At 44.9% G+C, this 25,417-nt stretch overlaps 2 pseudogenes across 1 annotated transcript in view; one reads left to right on the forward strand and one right to left on the reverse strand.

Annotated features, from left to right (window-relative positions):
- LOC149357924 (uncharacterized) overlaps nt 1-25,417 on the reverse strand; it is a 77,750-nt pseudogene that overhangs the window by 36,249 nt on the left and 16,084 nt on the right. The window contains exons 3-4 of the transcript XR_016291904.1: nt 13,466-13,616; nt 12,400-12,731 (exon numbers count right to left, since the gene is read on the reverse strand). The product of XR_016291904.1 is annotated as an uncharacterized LOC149357924 (transcript). The remainder of the gene's footprint in view (nt 1-12,399; nt 12,732-13,465; nt 13,617-25,417) is intronic.
- Nucleotides 3,557-5,487, forward strand: LOC149357925 (uncharacterized; annotated as a pseudogene).

A 25,417-nucleotide genomic window follows, 5' to 3' on the forward strand; every position in this document is an offset into this window, starting at 1 on the left:
AGACCGTTTCAAAAGAAGTCAATGGGCGCCACCATATTGGGCACTGGCCTATGCTCGTAGTACAGAAAAGAGTTGAGGATTAAGCTCCTCCACTTCTCCATACACAGCCCACAAGACCTGCTTTCCCGAGGGTCATGAAAAATTCTATATGCTGGCTTAAAGGGAAGCCAACAACACTGTTAAAGCTATCCCTAACTTCTTTGGCGTTTTTCTTGGTTTGATGCATTAGAAAAGAGTGACATTCCTTTTGCTCACCATGGTGACCACACTATATGTAGCAGAGGTGAAATTTTTTCACTCATGCTCACGTCATATGGTATAGTTTGAAGGAATCTTCCTTCTAGTAATACATTAGTCAATTTTATTGCATTCTTTAATTCAACTTGGTTTTATACTTTCTGGGAAATGACTAGCAACAACAATGATGTGGAGGTCTGGTGATCACCATGGGCACTAATATCATTGTTGCCAAATTATCATCGGTCAAAGTGTTGGCAGTGGCTGTTACAGGGTTCACTGTGTTGTTAAATTAAGCATGTTAAATCATTCTAAGAGAAACCTGCAATACTGCTGTGCATCTGAAATATAAATATTAAAATCTCCAAAAATAAGGCCCAAAGGTTCAGAGGCTGGTACATGGCACCAAATGTTACATCGAATTGGAGGTTCTTATAAGTACCTCAAGGCATGTGTCACTAAATGAACACTGCATAGATACTGAAAAGCAATGCCCTCTTATGAATAACACTACTACACCATATCTCACTCATGAATCACACAATTGTGAAGAAAATGTACAACTGGGTGTAAGAATAGCTTCACTGTCCCTAAGCAAAGCCAGGTTTAACTGAGCACTCAAGCCAAAAATAAACTTCTGGTCCTCAATGGACATTATTAACCATTGAGACTGTTACAAATAATACGAATATTGCTAAATAGCACAGAAAAGGTACTCTTTGTTATGAAATGAAATCTGAAATGAAATGAAATGAGATCTGAAATGAAATGAAATGAGATCTGTTATGAAATAACAGATCAATCCCAGAAGAAGTAAAACATAACTTCAGAAACAAACACTACAAGCCATTAGCACACGAGATCTTTGCAGTTTGTGAGGTCATCGTCCCAGCAAGAATGCTGTGAAGATAACTTCTGTTTTTCTCATTCTTTATCACTTTCACCTGGCCAAACCAACAGCCTTTATCTCTCTTACAGGTGACTGTTGTTTTGAACCTACCTCTAGACCCTCATGAGCTTAATGAACTGTACTAAAACACAAATAAGTATCCACTGCTTCAGGGTCCTCACTGGACCATGATTATAATCATTAGTCTGAATACCATGCAAAAACACTTAACTAGACTAATACATAAGGCGTACGAAGTAATTGAGTTCGGAGGGCCATCAGCTGCTCCAGAAAGGCAATGTGCGCTGGTCATACTCCAGGCAGAACAAAAAGCTCCCACATCGTCAACAATGTATGGAATCTATACCCGTTAAAAAATTGCCATGTCTTGATAGCAGATTATAGTTCTTATACAAAGTACAACAAAGAAATGGCACTAAACAGTGTAATCAATTCTTTGAACCTGTGAGAGCATTATACTAGCCTTATCGCCTACTAAAGCAATACACAGCTGAGCAAGTGCCACTGTTCACAGCACTGCCCCTGCAGCCCAAGTCGTGTTATGTTGCTTCAGCATGCCTTACATGCCTCACCAAAAGTAGACTGTGAGCCATGTTGTAATACAAAGCTCTGCATTCCTTTAACCCCCTAGGGATTCTCAAACATGCATATTTCAGTACATGGGTGGGCACACTACTTCACAACAGATAGCTTGCAGCGGTGTCACACCATTCACTGTGATGTTGAATCAGGAATGTGGGGAAGGAATTTTCATTCATGCAAACTGCTTATTAGCACTAACCCCAATGTAGCTTGGTGGGTGCTATGTAGCCAATCATTGTGGTGCCACTGACATCATACACAAGCCACCCAAGCCAATGTTGGCTCAAACATTGTATCATATGTTGAAGGCCTGGCTATTATGCCGTGAAAAAGACCTCCGGACCACACGTTACCACTCATTTGCAATGCACTACCCTGAATAATGATGCCCAACCAAAACCCACACTGCTTTCTGTCCAGAATCCACACACAATCCAGGCGTTGACTGTTTAACGTAATTTCTGTTTCCCTACCGATTTTCACAGCTTTAAACCTTTGTGCCTGCCCTGTATATCAATAATGATTACTCGCTTACAATGGAGCCTATTCCTACTCACACAAAATCTGGAATATATGAACATGAGAAAACTCTCAGCTACTGTACTTTGCATGTACCATGCCACAAACGTACTCTGAATGCATCCACATGTACCCAGACCCAATCTCTTCACTAAAACTGACATCCAACAACTGAGCAAACAATGGTAAGGACATGAGGTCCTTCTCAGGACATACGTATGAAGGAAGCTAAGAAGCTTCCTTCACATGACATCACACAAGACAAAAAAAAAACCTACAAATTTTGCGCTTCATTTCCTGAATGCCTTAACCCAAATCTTTGCACTGCTCTCCTTCAAATGGTAGTGCCATAAAAAGCAGCAGGACACGTATGTGCACCACACGATACCAAATGCAATACCAAACTAAAACTATACATTGTAGTGGCAACTGAGACTCACCTTTCAATGCTATACAGCTCAGCAGTTCTCTTGTGGTGGCAGGATCCATGCTGCATGCTCCTAAATGAATGCAGACATACGTACATCCATTAGGCATGCATTGTTTGGGATACTTGACCTAATGGCAGATGGTAAAAAACAAAGTAACACTAAAATAGCCTATTAAAACAGCATTACATTCAGCATGATAAGCTATGGGGCACCAATAACAAGCAACACCTAAACTCCTGTAACGCACACAATAAAACTGAAGACAGATGCGCGTAACTACAGGTACACACTATAACTATGATGGCCCTTTCAAAGTTCAGCAAGCAATCTCTGTGACAGCTACACGAGACCAAAATGTCGCCACGCATTGAGCATAACTCCGCCTATATAAAACAGCTGAACCGCAATGTGGATCATGAAACTGAGAAGTGCAGTTCGGTTGGTTACAGCCACAGGAAAAACTTGGCAAGCGTCACCTTGACTTTAGGCACACAAAACACGTTACGGCAAAACATCAACATACTCAGTCCTGACCCACAGAGCCAATTAGGATCAATAAAACTTTTTGCTGGGCTAGTTAGTGATACATACTTGAATAAAAAGGTAGCACAAAAAAACGACCATAGGGGGAAGACACCACAAAAATGAACATAACTCAGCAATAAAGCAAGCCAAAAATGCAACTACGTAGAGCACATAATAGCCTGGCTACAATATCCACCACACAGACACTTTCGATCCTCATTTAACTCGGTCTGCATTAAGATTTTCCAGCACGTTCGAAGCATCCAGTGCTACAGAGGCATTTTCAATACTCAATGAGAAGTTTCCCTCTCATGTGTTAGGTGGCGGCAAATTTTCCATTGACAGCCATAACATGGTGATGTCCGGCGACACTGCGCAGTCGGGGGCAGTGGCAGCCAAATCTGTAGCCAGACGCTGTGATAGCAGTTGGCGCCAAAATCAAAAGATTTGTTCTCACAGCTGTGCAGTTTATTATCAGAAAAAAAAGAAACGCCAGACTGCTCTCAAGACGGTGGCGGCTGCTGACCTTGAAGCCGAGATTGAGGCAGCTAGAGGAGAGACAGTGTAAAAAGGCAGCTGTTTTTTTACGAACGGGCGGTGTGTCGCAGCTGCATGCAAATCTACAGTCCACCAGGACAGGTGAATGTACAATCACATCAAAGGCAGGTTCGAGAACACCCTCCCCCACCTCAGTGAGCGGTTCTCTAAACAGAGCTTCTGTGTGATGCCGTTGCGATGCATAGTCGAAGCTTGCTGGCCCCTGCTGAAATGCATCGACACAAATATGCTGTTGGCCATCTCTGTTGAGAAGCACGTTGCAGTGGAGATGCACAAGCTGTGCTCCTCACAGAGGATAGGTCTGTTGCCAATCTTTTTGGCCTGGGGCGATCTACTCTCAACCCCATCTATCAGGAGTTTTGTGACACCATAGTGTGCCTACTCAAGGACAAGTGTATCAACATGCCTTCTCCAGACGCAATGGGCGACCACATTAGAGAGTTCAGTGCCGTTTGCAATTTTCCACAAGCGATGGGTGCACTCGACGGGTGCCATTTTCCCATGGAACCACCAAAGGAAAACACATAAGACTACTACAACTACAAAGCCTGGTCAGTTACCTTATACTTGGCTTATGTAGAGCTTACATGTTGCAGCCATAAAGGCAGCACTGCAACAATACGAATTTGCTAATGCAAAAGTCTTAGTTCACAACTCCTTGTGCTCGTTCATGATTTGTGAAGAATTCTTTTAACTCTTACAGGCGCTTTTACACAACTGCATAAGTGGCAAACTTACACCTTTCTCTGAGAAACTGGAACACTTAACAGTGATTTCATTATTTCAGTCAAATTGAGCACCCTCCTTGTTCCAAATAAGTTGCTTTTTTGTACCATGTAGCAAATGCAGTAAATAATATTTCACATAAGTGTGAGCTAGGTAGCACTTTGTCCGCCGTTTTCGTGCAGACAGATTTTGCCGTGAGTGAAAACATTGTTTTTGCTCAATTTCGAGCGTAATGCGAATCTTCGAAACACAAAGTGATTACACGATCCCTAAGGTGTTTACCTGACACACGAGAACATTTTGATGTTACTATTTCTATCAAATCTGACACTTCGTACGGAATTCTCCACATCGTTTAAAACCTTACGTGCTGGCCTTTCAATTTTGAAAACTAACAAATTCCCATCCTCGAGGCCTGAATATACTACTTAGGTAAAAAAATAACTGATTTCAGTCAAAACAAAAAAGGGCGCCTGAAAGGGTTAATGCTGTTTTTTTTTTGACAGGCACAGCATTGTGCTGCTCCCCTCCGTACGCCACCAGTTCCACTTTTGGTACACGAATATTGGCTCACCAGGGTGCTGCCACAATGCCTACATTTATCAACACTCCCTGCAGGCAAAGTTCATTAAAGGGCCAACATTTCAGGCTCCAGCTGTTGTCATCAGTGCTGTGCCTCCACTAATACCCTGAGATGAAGCGTTTCCCCTCAGAGCAGACTTAATGTAACCCGTCAGCCATAGCATCCAATTGAATGCCGACATGAAATGGTTAAATTACCACTTTTCGAAAGCTAGAAGGGCGGTGGACAATGCGTCTGACACAATGAAGGCAACATTTAGGTTCTGCATGAAGACGATGGTGTGCAGCCTAGATACAGCTCCAATGGTGATTCGCACCTGCTGTACGCTGAATAACATCTGCGAAACGTTTCGAGACATCATGCAAGACTGGACCTCTGATGCAAAGGTTTCCGAGGCCCTGTATGAGGTGCAATAGAGAGTTACAGATGCTCGAACCGTAACTGGTGCAGCAGTATGAGTTGCAATCCTAGAATCCTACAAGACGCGAGCATAAAACTGAGGTAAACAGTGCTATCCATTTACAATAACCACGTTTTCTGGCTGGCAAGTTGATGCATGCATTCACTTTCAGAAATTGTGTGAAAAGATGACAGCAGAACACACAGAAGATGCACACAAAATATGAAAGGTTACACAGGAAGCCTCTCTATAGGCTTAACTGCCAACACTTAACAAAACAAGGTATGTGTCACATTCAAAGGAACCAAAGCAAAAAGATGAAGGACTAGACAAAGAAAAACATTGGCTAGCTTTATCTTGTCCTTCATCTTTGCACACTGAGCCCGTTGTTTAAACATGAATTACCAACATCCCCACAATGCTATGCTGCTGCAGAATATATCCCCGGAAAAATATCACAAAGCGGTGCCAAATATTGCTAATGTACTGGAACAGCTGCAAGAAGCACAAAACAACAAGAAAAATAAAAAAGATTAAAATCGGAAGGAGTAACCTGAGATAATGTGACATGCATGTGGTTAACATAGCCTTGATTGAAAATCACTCTGGTACTGGAAAAAAGTGCAAAAAATGCAACAAAGCAAGAAAGAAAAACAAAACGATAGATAAAATCGGAAGGAGTCATATTAAATAATGCCGCATAACACATAGTTACCACAGCCTTGAGTATCACAAATCACTGCGCTGGTGCCAAAGCAAATGCAAAAATTGAGCAAGAAAAAAAAGAGACAAAATCTGGAGTCACATCAGATGATGTCATATTACAGAGGTCGGCACACTCACTCATGAGTGCACTCATATCATGTCACACTCATGTCTGTGAGTGTGAGTGAATGGTTGTGTTAGTGCAAGTGAGTGGATGCAAGTGTGGGTGGTCATGAGTGTCAATGAGTGGATGTGAGAGTGAGTAGAGATGAGTGAGTGTGGGTGGTCATGAGTGTGAGGGTGGATGCGAGTGTGAGTAGAGATGAGTGCGAGTGAGTGGATGAAATTGGAAATGAGTGTTAGTGAGTGGATGTGAGTGTGACAGAGATGAGTGGTGATAGGACATGAGTGATGAGAGAGAGAGAGAAAAACTTTATTCAGGCAAGTGTGTTGAACCCCCTTGGGTCCCTGGACCACCGCACGGTCCCACTCTATGTCGGAACGTTCATGTGGTGTTTGTTCATATGGAATCTTCACGTGCGTTTCCGAAGTGCGCGCACCTCTTATCGCCTTATCTGGCGATCCTTCATAGCTTCGAGCTATCGCTATGTACACGTGCTCCTTCCTATCTTCCGGCCACTCGGCTGCTTATAAATACCTCCTACACTTTTGAATAAACGTTCATTTTTCTGGTTCTACTGGCTGTGCGGCTGCTTCCTTGGTTCGGCGTTCTGCGGGCACGCTATGGATATGCAACAGTTCATGATGTCGGCACCCCGAAACACCGCAGCAAGCTGCGATGGCGGGTCCAGAGACGAGAGCACGACCTCCCAGTCCTCCCAACTTGATAACGTGGGCTGTCCCTGCGGGGGAGGATTAGCAGGGCAGCTGAAAAGGATGTGGGAGTGTGTGGCATGAGGGTCGCTGCACAGGGTGCATGCAGGGGAGGTGCAACAGTAGAGAGATAGCAGCTGAGGGGATGAGAGAGAGCGGGTCTGGAGGCATCTCCAGAGGATCTGTTGGGAATGGGTAAGGGAGGGATGTGGAGGAGGGTAAGTTTGACGGTCCAAGCGGGGCATTTGCGTCAGCTCTGCAAAGGTATGTGCCCGTTCTCTCGAGATGCCTGGACCGAGGACGTCCTGAGCCCGGCAAATCAAACCTTGGGCCAATTTATCGGCAGCCTCGTTTCCTGGATTCCCTGAGTGAGCCGGCACACACTGGAGCTCTACCCTGTGTGGTAAATGTTTGGAGGGGGTGTTCAACAACTCCCAAGCAGGGGCGTGAATCCTGCCTCTCGTGAAGTTGAACAGAGCCGTTTTGGAGTTGCTAAAGATGTAGTTTGCATTGGAATGTACAAGGGCTAGGGCGATGGCAGTTTCCTCTGCCTCCTCAGGCGTACAGCCCGAGGGAAGGCGGTGTGTGAGGAGCTGTGCTAGAGCTGGATTGTAACCAACTGCTACAGCTTCATGCACTGTGCACGCGGCGTATATACAAATGGCGTCCTGGGCTTGTCCGTAATACTTGTGAAGGGCCTTAGCGCGAGCCATGCGGCGAGGAATGTGGTACTGGGAATGAACGTTCCGGGGAAGGGGTTTCACAATGAGAGGGGTGTGAATGTGTTGAGGAATGGCTATAAGGGATGTCTGATTAGCGGGAATGTTGATGCGAAGAGAAGCAAGGATATGCCTGCCAGTTGTGCTCGCGGCAAGTCTTAGGTACTGTGTCTGAAGGTGCGCGTCTACTGGTTCCTGAAAGGTGTTATGCATGCCTAGTTCAAGGAGCTTGGCTGTGCTAGTGCTGCGGGATAGGTTTAAGGCTGCCTTGGTTGCTAGATGAATCATGGCGTTCACTCGCTCTGTTTCCATGCGGTTCAGCTTAAGATATGGGGTGGCGTATAAAATTCGGCTAAGTGTAAAAGCATGCACTACTTTCATGTTGTCTGCTTCGTCTAAACCTTTGTGCAGGGAGGATACGCAGCATAGAAGTTGCAACACGGATTGCGTGGATGCCTTGAGTGTTTTAAGGGTATGATCGTTGCGTCTGGAATCCTGCAAGTAAAGGCCAAAGATGAAGGATGAGTGATGAGTCGACATGAGTTGGGGTGAGTGGTTGTGAGTGGACATGAGTGGCAGCAAACTTCATGTGATACTGAAGCTTGTCACATGTGTTTAGCTATTTTCATGTTGTTGACAGTTGAGGGAAGTATATATTCACTGCTGAGGACACTCAAGGCAGCATGAGGCATCATGCCGGCGTCTATTTAGAACCTAAGGATTACACTGGAGAGGGAATGGCAATCTTTTATTCCAGTTCACCTTACTAGTTCACCGCTAGGCACGGGCGCAGGCCCTTCACGGGTGCAGTGAGCCATTACAAGTTGTGTCAGATCCGTTGATCGCATTTCACACTGCCATTGCTAGAAAGGCAGACGTCTCTTGACACGCCTCCTACGCGGCTCGAGCTCATATACACAGTGTTCCAATGCTTGCTGCCGAAATTATTGTCAGCTTCTTGGCAGTAACTAGCACAAGGTGGGATCTCGAGCACTGCAGTGCACGCTTAGGTTTTTCGGTGCCAAGCCATGTGCATTGTAGAGCTCTGCTCTGGCCGTAAATTTTTTTACTAGGGCCGGAACCATGCAAAGAACCTGATCTACTTGGCCTGGCTACTCAACCACCCAAGCTAGGCTCAAGCCTGGAAATGATGCGAAAACCAAGTGTGCTTTTCGGTAACACCAGAGGTTCTCGTTTCTGTCATGTACTTGAAGGAGCACTGTGTCACAAATTAAGCATGTGGTTTTTATTTTTTGTATGCATAATAGCATCAGGCATGGTGACGCCTTCACACCAAGGAGACAGCCAAAGTGGTAGTATTTAATGTTTTAATCTGCTCCAGAAATCATTGTTTCGTGGCGATGATGAAGAAATGGTGCGGCTATTTTCGGCAGTGGAATGAGGTGGCAGCAAAAATGGGCGCACACTTTTTGATTGGTTGGCCGTACAGTTCAAATGAATTTCTTATATACTCGGGAAAGGGACCTAAAATACATTTCTGAGTATTGTCACATTTTCATTCTAGAAAAAAAACTGCAAAAGAAAAGGAGTACGAGCGAATCAAAGCCAATAAGAATCAAGGTAGGGGCAACACAGTTTTCGTTTTACCTAAAAGTATTGAGCAAGAGAGTGCTGCTGTTCAAACTGCCGGTACTGATAAAGCAGCGAAGAAAAGTTGTCGGACGGACATCATAGCCAAAAATATGACAAGAGAACAGGAGACTGAGAGCGGGGAGGAAGAGTTTTTCATAAACATGTCTGAATGGTGCCGACATGTTGGACACTGGACTGCGCTTGAACAGGAAAGAGTTGATGACTAAGCTCCCCAATGCTCTCACTAGAGTTGAAAACAAAACGGTTTTTCTGTAGGGTCATGAAAAGGCTCCCGTCAGTGCCATAAACATGGAACTACACCGCTGGCAACTTCGGCTGCTGCGGGCTGTCCTGGGAAGTCAAGAACTGCATACAAGCTTCCACTGCATGTGTGCCAGGCGTGGTTCCAATTTGTGGTGCCCAATCTTTGGCACTGGGCAAGTGAAATGGGCTTGTGAAATACGATTTTGTTTTATCTTTGTGTTTGCAAAACTGTAAGGGGACAAACTTCTATCTGGACACTCCAATTTCAGTAGTTCTACTCACACTGATATCTGTACACCTTGAGGAATCCTTTGAACCGGACACTACGATTTCCTCTAAGAACTTCAGGATAGGTCTTTTTTCCAGTAAAGTTCCACTGTTTCAGGGCATACACTATAAACCGACTCACAAGTTAGCTGCATACACATTCTTCCATGAGCGTTTCCTCCACAAACAATGAAGTGAACTATGGGAGAATAATTAGGTTAGAGTCACCTTATACCTTATCCAGTCTCTAAATTAGGTGCATTGTTAGCGCCCTCCATGCCCATGCAGATGCGAATGTGGTCTCTGCACGGACCGGCCTCAAGCAAGAGCACTGCACTGGTTTCTGAGGCCTCCTTCAGATGGGGTTTGTGTGCCGCGCAGACAATGCACTGCACGCACGCATATCCACAGATTGCTCATGCATACCTGCTCTGGCTAGACAAAGCCAGCCCTGCTCTTAATTATGCCCCAAAGAAAGCCCAAGAGTCTGTCCTACAGGGACTAATAATGGCCACTCCCCTTTTGATCCTTCTTCTGCAGGGCAAAACTGTACTTGAGGCCCATTCCAGTCGTTACCCATTTCGTGAGGAACTCACTTGATCTTTTCGAAGATACTCTCTATTTCCAATGCCGCTAAAGGTATTCAGTCACCACTTGCCTCCAATGTATTCATGCAGATGAGAGGACACGTCATTGTCAAGGCAAACCCAACATAGGTACTGGACACCGTCGACGACCATTGTGGTAGTGGTTTATTATAAAAAGAAAAAGGAAAAAAATTAAGGAAAAGGCCAATTTATTATAGTTACTTAGATGCCGTCATAGGCATGCACACAGGGGGAGAGGTTGTGACCACCCTCTCTAATCATCAAAGGGGGTGCCAGGTCTGCCTATACCTTTACTTTGTCGGATCTGGCACGTCATTTTTTATCGTGCAGTGTTGCGGTCATTCAGATTTTCTGGCGATACAGGCAGCCGAAGACCCATGATATTGTATTCCAAAAAATGTTTACTAGCTGGGTCACTTTGAGGCAACCTTTTCAGGTTCTTTTTTGCAGTTAACAAGACAGATGTGTCATAATTTCTGTGGTTTAGAGAAAATGTAAATTCATTTGGAAGCGCGTTGGTGCATTCATGCCTCAGCAGCATGGGACTGCCTTCCTCTGCCGATCTTGCACATGAAAGTATAAACTACTGCTTAATAATATTTCGTACACATTGAAATTCCATCACACTGAAATAAATATTTTAAAATCATTCCTCATCTTTGCACTCCGTTTTGACCGCAGGCGCCTAGGGGGAGAGGAGGTTGGGGATAAGAGGACGCTGCACTGAAACTTGGCTCCCCTTCATGAAGAACCCTGCACACACCTATGGAAATCATTCAAAAACGTTTCTAAGCATTTCAGCTGACGCTAAACAGACACTCATCGTCTCCACAGCAAGCCCGGAAGCACATGTGCGTAACATTGGTTCAGGACATGGAAGTAATGCGTGATGAGTGACCACTTCCTTCGGTCATTGAAACTGTGAAAAGTGGCCAAAGAGCCGGGCAGAGCCCCGGGCGACTCGCCACCACATCTGTGCGACCAAGACTATGCCAGAGGAGCCACAAGCACAGTCAAGGCAGTAAACCTTTCATCCTCCTCTTGTCAACAAACAAGAAAACAGTGAGTAAGCGTGAATGTGAGTGAATGAACATGGGTGTGAGTGAATGGTTGTGCGTGTGAGTGAGTGGTTGCCACTGCGAGTGGTAGTGAGTGCAAGTGAGTGGAAATGCGAGTGAGTGGTTGTGAATCTGAGTGGTTATGTGTGACTGGTTGTGAGCACGAGTATGGGTGATTGGTTATGAGTGTGAGTGGATATGAGTGTGAGTGAGTGGTTGTCACTGTGAGTGGTCATGAATGTGAGTGAGTGCGAGTGGACATCAGTGCAAGTGTGAATGGTTGTGAGTGTGAGTGACATGAGTACGAGTGTGAGTGGGTGGATGTGAGTACAAGTGACCAAGAGTGTGGTTGAGCCACCTCTCATCATGCCGAGGTATGTATATTGCATGTGGTTAACACTGCCTTGAATATCACAAATTGCTGCACAGCATCGCGCAGGCACTGAAACAAGTACAACAAATGTACAACAGCAAGAATGAAAAACAAAATCAATAAAACTGGAGCCACCATAAATAATGTCGTACTGCACAGCCTTGAAGAAAACAAATAAAAAGTGTATGGCGTGACTTGCCGAGATGAAAGCAGGGGTAAGATATCGAGAAAACCGACGAGTCTGAAAACTAACACACACAGAACACTGGTAGGTAAAGTAAAAACTGGCAAAACACAAACATACACCGCTGAAAAAATTGGAAAAGCCATGAAAATTTCCCGAGATAATGGCAACTACATTAAAACGAACCGTAATGAGCTGTGTGGTACAGTTGCCAATAAAATAGGTTGTCATTATGAATCAATATGCATGGAAAGCATGTGGCTGAACCAGTGCCCTTAAAAAAATTCTTATAGTGATTCAAAAAACTTTGTAATTGCATTCACCATTTTTTCTTGCAGGGTGAAGAGCTGCTGCCTCACTTCAACCTCTCTGGCATGACACACTTCGAAGCTCTCATGGAACATCCTCTGCTCCGTGAGCAAAGCCTGTCTGAAGTCTGACGACGCAGTTGCCCGCATCCGTTTAGGGGTTTTGCTACTGGCAGATGCCTCCCTGCCCCTCAGCTCCTCCGTCCTCAATAGCCGCGGACTCGGCTGCAGCACTTTCATCGACTAGACTGTCGTCCACGTTGAATGAATTCTTCAGAAGGTGCAAGTACGGGGCTCCCATCATCAGCACTGCTGGTGTCAGTGCCCATTGCAATGTCAAGAGTGATCTGCACCACATAGAACAGAGAAACAACAATTTATGATGTTTGCCTGCTAATGTCTTTGGTTCACAGATAGGTGAGAAGTGTGCCATCATTTTTGTGCGTGTCAAACAAGGATATCTCCAGTTACTAGCTGTGTACTGAAGCAGTGATATTAGACGTATTTTGTTTCTGGAACACTTACATTCTTTTCCGATCTAGAGGAGAGAAGTTAACCTTTAATCAGGCTTTTCCAATACATTGGCAATGCTTCTTCCAAGGACATGATTTCTTTACTTACTGCCTGAGCAAATTCGTTAAGGGGCCATCTATGGCAGATTCTGATGACATCATGACCACACTTGAAACGTAAGGTAGCCGATGCTTTGAATTAGGCGATTCTTTGCAGCGCTAAAAAACAGGATGACAGCACTAACAAATATATGACGCTGAGATGATGGAACTAGAGATAAACCTCACTATGGTTCAAATGCAACCTCGCACATGCTGTGAGCTACGCAACGTGCAGCAGTGCTGAAAGAGACTAGAATGTCAAGCTGTTTCCATTTTGTATGTGGCATCGCCTTGACCTTTTTATTTAGCATTGCAGCGTTCCACATATTTCATGACCACAATATCATAGCTACTCCAATACAGGCCACTTTTCAAAGTTCATGGTGATCTAAATGAAAACATGAGAAAACGATAGAGCACCACGTTTTTGGCAAGTGCCTTGCCAATCTTAAATTTGATCTACATACCTGCTCTACAGTGGCTCCCCCAGTGAAACGGGCTTCTTGAACGAGGGAGGGGCGATTCATTGGTAAGGACCCCAAGAATGAATGGATCCAAGCGTAATGGGGCCATTGGATGGCGCCCGAGCCTGTTGTCGTTCAGTTTTGGTTGAAGACCCTGAAAAGGATCGAAAGTTGCACAAGTTTACATACCTGCTGAATGGCAGACCATTGTGCATTTAAAAGCGAAAAGAAAAGCCCGTACAGGTGCCCCAAATGTAAAACGTAGCACGCGAGCGGTGGCCGAATAGGGAGAAACTGCATGCCAGTGTGCTCTACCAGAAGATGCCGAGAAAAGAGCAAGAGTGCGTCGGCACATCTGGCTCACCCATCTCGATGATCTGATGCTTGCCTCATCGTCTGGTCGAGCGAAGCTGTGCCGCTACCATCACTGCTCACCAGGGGTGCTTTCAGTGCTTCGTCGGGAATGTCACCATTTTCAATCAGCGTGAACGCCGTGGTTCGTGCTTCACTTGGCGACGAGTTTGTTGCACTATGGAGCATAAACGTTTCTGCATCGGTTTCACAAGGGCGGTCAAAATTTCGCTTGCCTAAAAGGAACGCATGAAAAAAGAAAAGCATGGCTCCGTTGTCGTTATGACACTCAAGAGATCACCAACGGCACACGAAACAAGGTAACTGCAGACCACTTACTTCAGCACAAATTACCTTTCTTAAACTGGAGAAAACAAAGTTAAACAAATTTTCATAGCAAAAAACGTTGTCTCTGCTAGAGTCATCCTAGATAGGTTATATTCTGAGCGTCTATTTATATCACAAGACAACGCAGCTAATACATGCATGCTTTTTTTTTTTCATGCATTCCCTTTAGCCAAGCAAAATTTTGACCTCACTTGCCAAACCAATGCACTAGCTTTTAAACTCCATAGCGCAGCAAACTCGCCGCCAAGTGAAGCGTAAATCACACCGCTCACAAGACTGAGAATGGTGGCATTCCTGACGAAGCAGAAAGCGCATGCCGCCGAAGGCCAGCTTTCCTGCACGATGTGGGCAAACAATAAACCCTTGCTTGAAGCATTGGAAGCGCCCCTGGCGAGCAGTGACGGTAGCGGCGTGGCTGCGCTTGACCCGACGATACGGCGAGCATCAGATCATCGATATGGATCAGCCGGATGCGCCGACGCCCTTTCGCTCTCTGCTGCGCATCTGCCTTGGAGGAAGAAAAATTTAGAGGAGAGGCCGTCACGTGACATTTTGTGAAGCCGGAAACAAGCTCAGCGGCAGCTTGTCCGGATGTTTACAAACATGTTTACATTTCGCTGCCGCGCCGATTGCGCGCGCGTTTCAAAGCCAACGAAGGAGCGTGCTATCGCATGGGAACAGGCCCCGGCGCGGGTGGCGCTTGGCTGCTTGGCGATTTAGAGTGACCTATACCGACGTTCGTCAGTGGAAAAGGTAATAAAGCGGAAATACCCGTGTGAGACAGGCGGCTACTTTCAGTTACTGCTTCATACTGCGTCTTCTCCGCGCCATCTCCAACTGCTCGGCCGTGGTCACAATTAATAGCAACCGGGAAAAATGCTTATCTCAACTCTTGCAAGCGCGGGAAGTGAGCTTCGCTTTCAATTACTGCAGTGGCCCATCCTGACATGCAGAACCCGTTGTCACTTGTGGCTACGTTGTTTTCTGACGGCGGAGATTATGAGCCTCTCTGGCAGTGGCGTAGCCAGAAATTTTGTTCGGACGGGGGGGGGGGCTCATGTTGCACCGTGGCCTCCTCATAGAATTTGTGGAGGGATCAAACGCAAGAATAATAACTGCATTGCCATTGAGAATGCCATTGTGCATTATATAAAGCTACTCAGTGTCTAGACAAGAGAAATGTGTACTTTTAAAAATAAAAGAATATATATTTGTATGTCTTAAAAATCATGTTAACTGATACCAATGCTTCCATGTTTTTGCGTATTTACTAAGTAAACAAAATATCACACAGTCTACAACTACATCAGTCCAAAACTAGCATAGCAGTGCATGCCACTGATATGAAAAACGTAAAGGCCATGAAATGAGCAAGTAGAGGACAAATATTTTAATGAATTTTTGTCGTTCAAGAACCATTACATTTTTGTACATATGCAACGGCCAGGGAAAAATCTCAATGACGCTGTCCTTCATTCCAGTGTACTGCACAGCAGCAGCTGTCACCGGTCAAGTATTGCAAGTAATTGCACCAAAATTTTAGTCACAACAGCGAGCACATGAACAAACGAGGAATTCCGCAAAATATGCAATACAATTAAGTGCGAAGATAAAATGGAGTATTAGAAATGCGAAGATACAACTTGGCAACTTGAAATTTTGAATAAAACCACCTTGGCACAAATAATTTCACAAGGACAAAAAAGACGAGGAAATTGTGAAGTTATTTGCGCCAAGGTGGTTTTATTCCATATTTCGAGATGCTAAACCAACTAGCCCGGCAACATGCCTTACTGAACAACTTGACAAAGGACAAAAAAGTGTCGCTGGAAACAAAGTCACTGTATGTATACACAAAACCTAGCAACAAGATATTTAAATACTCGTATGCCTCCACTACACCTACGTGTCTAAGCAAAAGTCAGTCCATATGATGTGTCAAACAAGGCAAATAAGCTTTTGTGGAACGTTCTAAAATTAAAAGATTTCATATACCGATCGCCTGAAAGCACTTAAATTACTTTTTTTTATGCTGTGCATCTTGGATCTCACAGTGTATTTCATCAAGCTTCCGAACAAACTATCAAACCTTAATGCAGTGCAAAGTACTGCCTTTAAACTTAAGCTTCCTGAAATGTTTTAGTATATGGCTACCCTCTAAGCCTTTCATGTCCAGCTTGCTGACACAAGGCTTATATCTGAATGGCACTCTGCAACACTTTCTCTTTGAGAGCATAATGATTTTTGAGTGGACAACTGTCAAATGTGCTCATGAGGTTGTAAAAAAAAAAATCCTTCTTAGCTAGAATGAGTTTAGAGGTTCATGCATGAGATCCCTGAGCAAGGTATTGAAATTGGGTCGTTTACATGCTATGCTCGCATAAAAGTGTCCCACACACTGGCCACACTTTAATCACGCTCTCTGGTGGATAGCACAAACCTATCAGCTTTATGCTGAATGAGTGTGCACTTGTCTGCTTTCGGCTGAATCGTGAACAATGCTGCCATGCATGGTCACACCCCACCTTGGTGTTCAATCTGCCTTTTAATGCAGCTCTTGTTGCTGAGTGTTGCAATCTGCTTCCACTGCATATGTTTGGGAAGCTGGCTGTGTCAACAGTGCCTTCTGCTGCAGCAGTGAGGGTAAGAAAAATTCTGCAGTACTTTGCTGTTGGTCTTAAATACCATACTTAATTTCATAGCAAGTTTTCGTGCAGCTGGTGATGCAAGGAATGCTTTCTTATACAGAAGTGAGGATGGGCAAATATACTAAAAAGTTTGAGTTCTTGACCCTAAATGGAAAATGTAATATCATAACGTGTTGTAATGGTAGACATGCCAGCAATGACTTTTGATTCACAACTCCAAGAGCCACTCACACAGGTGACAGAAACGGAGAGGGCCAAAGTGCATATAGTAGACGGCAGGGGAGGATTTACCTGAAATTTTACACATGATAACCATTCTGAACACCTTTTATCTCAATGAAAAAAGTCCAAGAAATACGTTTAAAATGTGACTACCCCCCTCCATCAACCCACCCTTTGTAGCATGGCAACATAGCATATTTCACATATCTACAGATCTAGTATTGTGCATAATATATATTACCGTAGCTTTTCAGACTTCTAGAAGTTTAGGAGTACCCAATGGCTGCAGTATAAGTTTCATGGTGTTGTGCATCATTTCAATACTGTGTTTCACGTTTAATGCGCAGAGCTGCAGCTGTACGCACCGCTTTTCGCTACTTAGTGAAATACTAGCTTGTAATGTCACTGCATAGTAGCACGCTTTACTTGTGATCGACTATACATAAAATGAAAGTCGATCTATTGTACGTAATAAATGCATCAAATCATTTTTCTTCAACATAACCACAGGCATCAATGAAATTCAGCGCACATGTGGATCCTCATTTCACTAAGTACTTTTTACCCCAAATAACACTATCACAGGACATAGGCACAATAAACACATGAGAAAAGGCCTCCAAATTCAGTTAGAGCTTCGCCTTTTTCGCACTTCTTGACCATGACATCAGATAGAAAAGCAATTGCAAACCTGCTACAGGAAACCGGTTCAAACACAGCGCGCGACCAGAAACACAGACTTGGCCATGATATGTACGAATACACCTGAGCCCGGCACGTCCCAGAAGGTAGAGCTCGCTAGATGCTTCAAACGTTAGTCTTGAAACGGGGCGTGTAACAAAGTTTCTGTATACTAAGAGGAAAGTGAGCGCAGCTGCTTTCTTCAAAATATCGCCCTCCGCCAACGTCATGGCCCCCGCCGCTCACACAAACGCAATCGCGAAAAACAAAAATGACAGTTACACTAACACCAATGACAATCACTGGAGCGTTGCAAGAACACGCAAAAGTATCAACAAGGTTTCGCTGCCAATGGAAACGGGAGCACAAATGGCACAGGCACACTACAGGCACACTGCAAGCATAGGACGCGAAACGTCCGCACAATTCGCCAACGACCTCTCTAGCGCACGCCATATTGAATCACTGGTGAACGAACAGTGCGAGTGCTCGTCAGTGAGCAGCGGTGGTCTACCGACAGCTCCGAGCAGTGACGCAGTAGACAAAATGCCCGTCCGATCGTGGTCGCCGAGCACGTTGAAATCCATGCACGCAACGAGAGCTTTGCAGCGAATTCCACCTGAGATATGAGTGAATGGCACCAACGTCAGCTTGTGAGCACGATCAAAAACAAACTTGAGCAGTTGAGAAAAGTACGCCTACGCCGCACCACAGATGCTACACTGCGGCCGTCTGCTACCGCCCGGTTTGCAAGCAGCAACTACGACACCGTTGCTAAGCTGCCCCTCACGATCGTGGAAAAACCATGCGATTTCCTCCACACTTTTCTCCCAGGGTGTTGTGTGGAAAGGGCTTCTCCTGATTTTTTCCTTCCTCCATGGCATCTGTTGATACAGCGCGCTGGCATGCAGTTTTTCGCAGCTCGCCCACCGCTCGCGTGCTCCGTTTTACTTTTGGTGCACCTGTACATTAGGTGCATATGTAAACAGAAACAAGCCTACTAGATTTTACATTCAGATGCCAGCCATAAAATAATTGGAGATGCAATGAATCAAAATTGCACGCCAATTCCAATAAAATTTACGCACAACGTGCTCTGCATTTCAGTGCGCATAGCTTCAATGCATTTCAGCGACCATGGGGGAGTTGGTAACGAAACAAAACTAATGTAGTATTGTGGGTTAAGTTCTGGCTTTTTTTTTATTGCATTTTCTAGCGGCTGTGTTGTGCGTATGAGTACGGAAGTATCTCCTGCGACCCGGTAGAAATAACGCAACCGTTATTTCCACCCGTGACGTCGCATCCGGTTTAAAAAATGACGTCACGTCCGGCCGTTTTTTTTTTGTTGTTTGATTCATGTTTGAGCCGAGCCGAGCATTGCTTGCAGTAGCTGAGAGTAGCTGTATGGCCGGTCTGTGGGTGCTGCGCGCGCTCGTGTTGCCCGTGAGCAATTTCTCTGTTCTTTGTTTTTTGGTATGCAAGTATTGAGTGATTGCCCATTTTCTGACATTCGGCATTCTGTTGTCAACTTCCTAGCACCAAAATATTTGCAGACCACCCAGGACTAGCACTGAGCCCGCTTGCACGGCAGTGGACACAAAGGCCCTAAAGGTGAGAGTCATCTGTTTTGTCATGAGTTCTTCTCTAAAGCTCAGTGCAGTTCGACAGAAAAGAATATGCGCTCAGTATATTTTTGTACCTTTTGTCAGCCTGGACCAACGTAACTCTTGGTCATGTAAAACACGCATGATTACCGGCTTTAGCGTGCACCCGAAAAAAGGCGGGAAACTTTTGACAACAGTGCAGTTGAGCTAACCGTTTATGCGATGAGCTTTGTACACGGTCTGACTTTTTCTGACCCCGCTGCTAGGAAAGTGTGTCGAATACTGACTTAATGGTACATTTTACAGTTACGTTGCTGTGAATCCATACAAGCCGCTTTCCGGAACAGGTGCACTAATTGCGGTGAGATAAGCGATAACGCTTTGGTGCCTGGAGCGCGTAAACATGTTCTTCTTGTAAATTTATTTTCATTTCAGAAAACACCACTTGAAAAACCGAAATGCAGTTTACTCATATGCACGGACCATCCCGATTCCTGCTTCGAGTCCGGCGCTCGCTTGCTGGCGCAGAGGCTGAACAAATGAGACGATAAAATGCGGAAGCAGCAAAGGCTTTAAGGCACCACAGGGTGAGTTCTCCACCTTCTGTGAATTTTAAAGCGACTGCTGTGCCACCTGCACTGATGCATCGGCTTTACATGGGGAAGGTTCTTAGACCCAGGTAGCTAACTAGCATGGAGCGCATGAGGCAACTGGAAAAGCAAGCAAGGCCTCTAAGCTTAAAGCCTTTTAACAGGTGATGCTGCAGAGACACCTGAAGGAGGTGAACATAGTGGATGAGGTGCTTGATGCCTTTTGATATTTTGGAAGCTTGTGAGGTGCATAAAGCTCGCAAGGCACTGTTGCAGTTTGCGACAGGTAATTGTGGTAATGATGATTACGTGGCTATTTGCCTTGCATCGGGTGGGCGGTAGTTTTTCACCCTAGCCGTCACATGGAAAGAAGAAACAAAAAGAAAACTTGGAAACATTCACTATTAAGATGGCTTTCACCTGCAGACCCCAAGTGAACAGAACCTTCCTGCATAGTGAACAAAGCAACTAGGCTGTCGCGGATCTAGAAAATTATAATTTTGAAAGTGGGCTTCCTGCTGTGAAACTGGGAATGCTTGTGGCCCTAGAGACAAGCAGTGGCGAGAGGCGAGAAGTCATAGACGAATTTAGGTAGGACAGGTAGCTGAACGAGGGAGTAGTTCCCATATTTGAAGAACACATGGAAAGACAAGGACGAGGCGTTGTTTGTGTTGTTCCTTCTATGTTTGTCTCTTTTTTTCCCACAAGTTAAAAGTAGATATTTGTTGTAGTTTCACTTTTTGAGGCAGCCAAAAGATGGACCACAGGGATGACCCACACAGCATTAGTGTTTTCGTTTCGTTCCTACTGTTTTGTGTATTTGCACCTCTTGTCCTCAAATGTGGCATTGTCATGACCTTACATGATGCTATGCTGATAAAACATGTGTGTGGAACACCTATGGGTGTGTGGCATTCAGGTTCAAGCACCAACGTAGGGCTTCCAGTGCAGTAGGAATTATGAGAGGGAAAAAAGCCTCAAGGATGTGGATGGGCAGTTTACCTCTTCAGTTTGCCTTTTGTGAAAAATTCTGTGGCAGGAGGTTACATGTCAGCCCACCCCTTAATGCTGCCTTTGGGCCATTGAGGTACAGATAAACTGATAAATAAACAACAAAAAGGAGTTCCTGCTCAAACAGTATAATTTGCAGCTTTGGTGGAGGATTTTCTGTGGCCCCTTCAGGGAGTGTTTACCCAGAAATTGTAGTTATTGCTCTTGGTCCCAAGAACCCAACAGTTAATTGCCCTCATGCCTCTTGATGAGGGAATCTCAGAGGTCAAAATGATAATTTACCATAGCTATGAAAAGTAATGGCTGGGTGTATCTCCAGAGAGAACCGAGTTTATCTACTGGACTGAGTGGTAAGAATTTCGGGTTGGTTAAAATGGCTTAACATCATATCGCCAGATCTTGCATTGTTGGCATGTGTGATTGTTCCGGCGTGTGGCTGGTGAGCTGTCAACTTGGGTGTGACAAAAGTTGTAAGCTCAGCCAGAAATACCTGTGCTGTTTGATCTCTGGGCAAGAGCTTTGAGCGAGGCCACTGCACTGTGTCCTTGTTGTACATTTGGCTTTCGTGATGCTCCAACTTCCTTCTTCCCTCACCTTTGCTAGGAATGTCGCCATGGGACTGAGAGAAAGTGGTGTGACACAATTAGAGCAGTGGCATGGCCATAAGATCCATCCGCACAGTACCACTTATAGGTTGTTCGCTGGTTTGGCACCGCGGTCAGAATTGAGGTGAGTTGTGAGTGGGCCACTGTGAAAAATGACAGTAGAGCAGCAGCAAACATGGCACCAATGGTGGAGAGCAAACTTTGATGTCTGTGTTGCCATTGTTGTCAAAGTTATCTGTGAGGCCATCAAGGCCACCACCTGTTCTGAATGCATCGCATAGCAGTAGATCAGAACTTCACTTTTACACTTGGGTCATGGGCCTCACTGCAGGAGGTGTATCAGTCGGTTCAGATTTCACAGTGAGACACATCAAATTCAGCAACCTTACTACTCATATGTACAGTGAAACCTCTTTAAGGTGTACCTCGTAGAACTGCATAAAAACTATACTCCGTTTTATACATCATGTGCAAAAAGGTACTTCGGTCCCGTCAAAATATCGTATTTCAGTGCGACAAAACTGCCGGTAGTACACGCTTATTCAACAGCCGTACAGCTTACCTGTCCTGACCGATGATGAAGCATGGCAATGCAGCGTGCTGCACACGGCCATCGTGCTTTCGACAGCCCCCGGACCGATAGTCTATGAAAGGCCATTACACGCACTATGCGCGCGTTGCTTGGTGTAGGTTGTGGTCTTTGTGGCTGCTTCACTGCAGTTCTTTTTTTTCCCTGCGTTCCTGTCACGACGTGGGGCCAGTTTATTTTAGAACATGCGAGGCCGATCGAGTGACATCTATCAGGTGCCGCTAATGATGCCAGTGCTGATGAGCAGTCGCATAAGAATGACAAGGCCAGTGAATGCATTAAACCCTCTGGTCGGGCTCTGTTTTTTCCGAACTCTGTGTCAAGAACTATTTTCGGTCCTCTTACCCTTATTTCAAATCGGCATGATTTGAACAAATTTTCAGTCCCTTAACAGTTTGAAGTATTGAGATGTTGAGATATGCCCAACCATTGGCGCTTTGCCTTGCAACGATATATATCCTTTTCATGGCGCGCGCACAATTTGGCTTTAAACGTGATGGTCCTTGCCTTCATCTTCAGAAGTCTTGGCGCAAATCTCATCAGTTTACTTGCAACAAACGTGAATATAAGACTTCTCAGAGAGAGCACGCGGCTACAAAACCACCAGGCCGCACACGTGTCCACTCTTGGGGCCCTCAGTTCACACAATTTGGCTCTAAACGTGATGATCCTTGCCTTCATCTTCAAAAGTCTTGGCGCAAATCTCAAAAGTTTACTTGCAACAAACATGAATAGAAGACTGTTCAAAGAGAGCATGCGGCTACAAAACCACTGGGCTGCACATACGTGTTTACTCTTGGCACCCTCAGTTCGAATAGAATTTGACCAAAAGTTTGAGCTAAAAAAGCGAGCACGAAACAATGAGAGTTCACCGTGAGTGCATGTGTTTGAGGAAGGGATGTGCACAACAGGTTTTACAAGCACTGATCGCGGTGCTTGCATGCGGTACAGCAAAACGGTGATATCGATACGAGATGGAAGTACGCGTTATATGTCGTTCAGCAGATGGTGCTTCTATAGTCATCACAATGAAAAGTGGAAGGATTAATTTTTTTTTCCTGCACAACAAACCTCGAGTAGAACCCCACTGTTACGTTTGCGGTTGCTGCGTTCTACCAGTACTACGTTTTCATGAGCCAGTCCAGCTGCCATAGATCAAAGCCCACGTATACGTACTTAAAACTCGATCGCCTGTATCTGTTACATAATGTAACTGTTGCATCATTTCCGCATCGTATGCCAGGGAAGTCGCCTCGCAGTGATAGTTTACACCATTCCGGCATTCGTTCAATGCATGTGCAATGTCAGTGCCGGGTAGAAAAAGCGAAACTATGCACTCTATCGGCGCTTGTCCACCGCTATTTTAGGCGACTTCTGGCGGGAAGCCCCCCCCCCACCAAAGCGAGCACGCTTACAGAATAGGTGATATTTGGTGAGGCTGTTGGCCCAGTTACATCGCCGCTGTGATGCCAGCGTGAACGACCCTAAAACGCGAAAACGAAACTATGCCACTGCAGACGGCACAAGCAGCACTGTACGAGATGCGGTTGCGCGCGTTGGCTCCGACGGTTTTGTTTCTGCCAACCGCTTTATTCTTGTCACCTGCATCCTAAGATACACAAATTCGAGATTCCAATAGGCGATGATTCTATGGGATTAATGCGGCCACCGCGATAACAGCGAAGAGGAGCACGCGTACCGCAGCTTCGCATGCTCTAGGCACGCTCCCTCTTTGCTGCTAAAACCGTTCCACAGACAGATGCTCAGAAGCGGAATCGACTTTTGAGCTATAGTTGGCATAGCATCATGGAAAAAATAGCACACTCATCACTCGTGTTGTCTGGTCTTCTTTGCTTATGCAGAATGATCGTGAAAACTACACAGCCTTGCTAATTCCAGAGAAGGATATGGCGCACATGTCATAATAATAAAAAAACTGCAGGCAATGGTGCACAATTTCTTTTCACACTAAACATTCATGTGCTACGTTTCCTGGCTGTTACTTTTTTTTTGCGGTCCTATGAAAAACTCTGCAGCAATGTATTTTGTTGCATTCGACGCTCTGGTGCATTTAACAACTATATGTGGACACTTGAGTGCACTCTCAACTCTCACTTTAGGTCGTACACACATTAATGTAGCCCAAAAATTTAACTTCATATTGTCTCTCCCAGATGCACAGAAATCATGTACACCACCACCCGGACAACATGACCACAGATGTCATGCATATTCAAAAATGCTGACTCCATGACTGCAGTTGAGGTTTTCGGCCAGAAGCATGGGTAACGGGGCGAGCTGGCACAGGTTGATCGCTTACAACAGAGAAGTAATCACTAGTGAAATGTGTCGTAGCATGTGCACCGACATTTGCAGCTGAACTGGTTTTTACTGCAATGTGAAATGTGTAGTAGTCACTGAAGAAGAAAATAAGTAAAGCGTGTATTGCAAACACAAAAAATAAAATAAAATTAATTCAGCAGGTGAATGCGAGAGTTTTCAATTGCAAAGTATATATCCCAATCCTAATTTATCTTCGAGAAAGTACTCTACAAGCTATAATTAGTCCAAAATTGATGGCCTACGGAGTGTTTCACTGAAGATGCGGCAATTTTTTAAATACATTAAATACAGCTAAGATGTTCATTTAACGCGCAGGCTTGTGAATTAATATATAATATTTAACTTCTTACCAGTTACAGTAATGCACCTTATTTATTGAGATGTTGATTATAGCTGACCGTAATATCCGCATCAGTTCTTAGATTTTTCAAATTGTGATTCTCATCGCGGCTGCAGCGCATCGAGTTTGGGGTGCCCAAATGGCCGAAACTGCACGGGCCAGGAGCACTCACAGCCACGCCTATGAGTGCATAGCCAGCTCTTTCCTAGAGCAGTTCCCACTGCGGTCACTAAAGTATACACTTTATTCCCTACTACTGTTCTTCAAGCTCAGCCAGTGTAAAAGCAGATCCCTTTAACAGCTGTTCCTTATAAAAGAAATAATCCCAGCAAGGACATATCTTGCACAGAAAGATTACAGCATAAGCTTTAACACAGCTGCAATACCTGCAGGCTTTTGACTGGTATCAACTGAAAATGTAGACAGTTTAGTCTGACAAATCCCTACTGACCCCTGCTGAGATCACACACAACCCGGTGGTTTCCAAAGCTGGTGACCATTCGAAATCTGCCATGCTTGTGAAGTTGACCTGCTATTGGCCCAGGACAAAGATTTAGCTTTTATTATGTCATTAACTGGAAATATTTGCAATGATGTTTCAGGCACACCTCAGTTTTGATTAC

The sequence above is a fragment of the Amblyomma mixtum genome, chromosome 3 (assembly GCF_055824585.1).
Source record: "Amblyomma mixtum isolate Tamu chromosome 3, ASM5582458v1, whole genome shotgun sequence".
Classification (NCBI taxonomy): Eukaryota; Metazoa; Arthropoda; class Arachnida; order Ixodida; family Ixodidae; genus Amblyomma; species Amblyomma mixtum.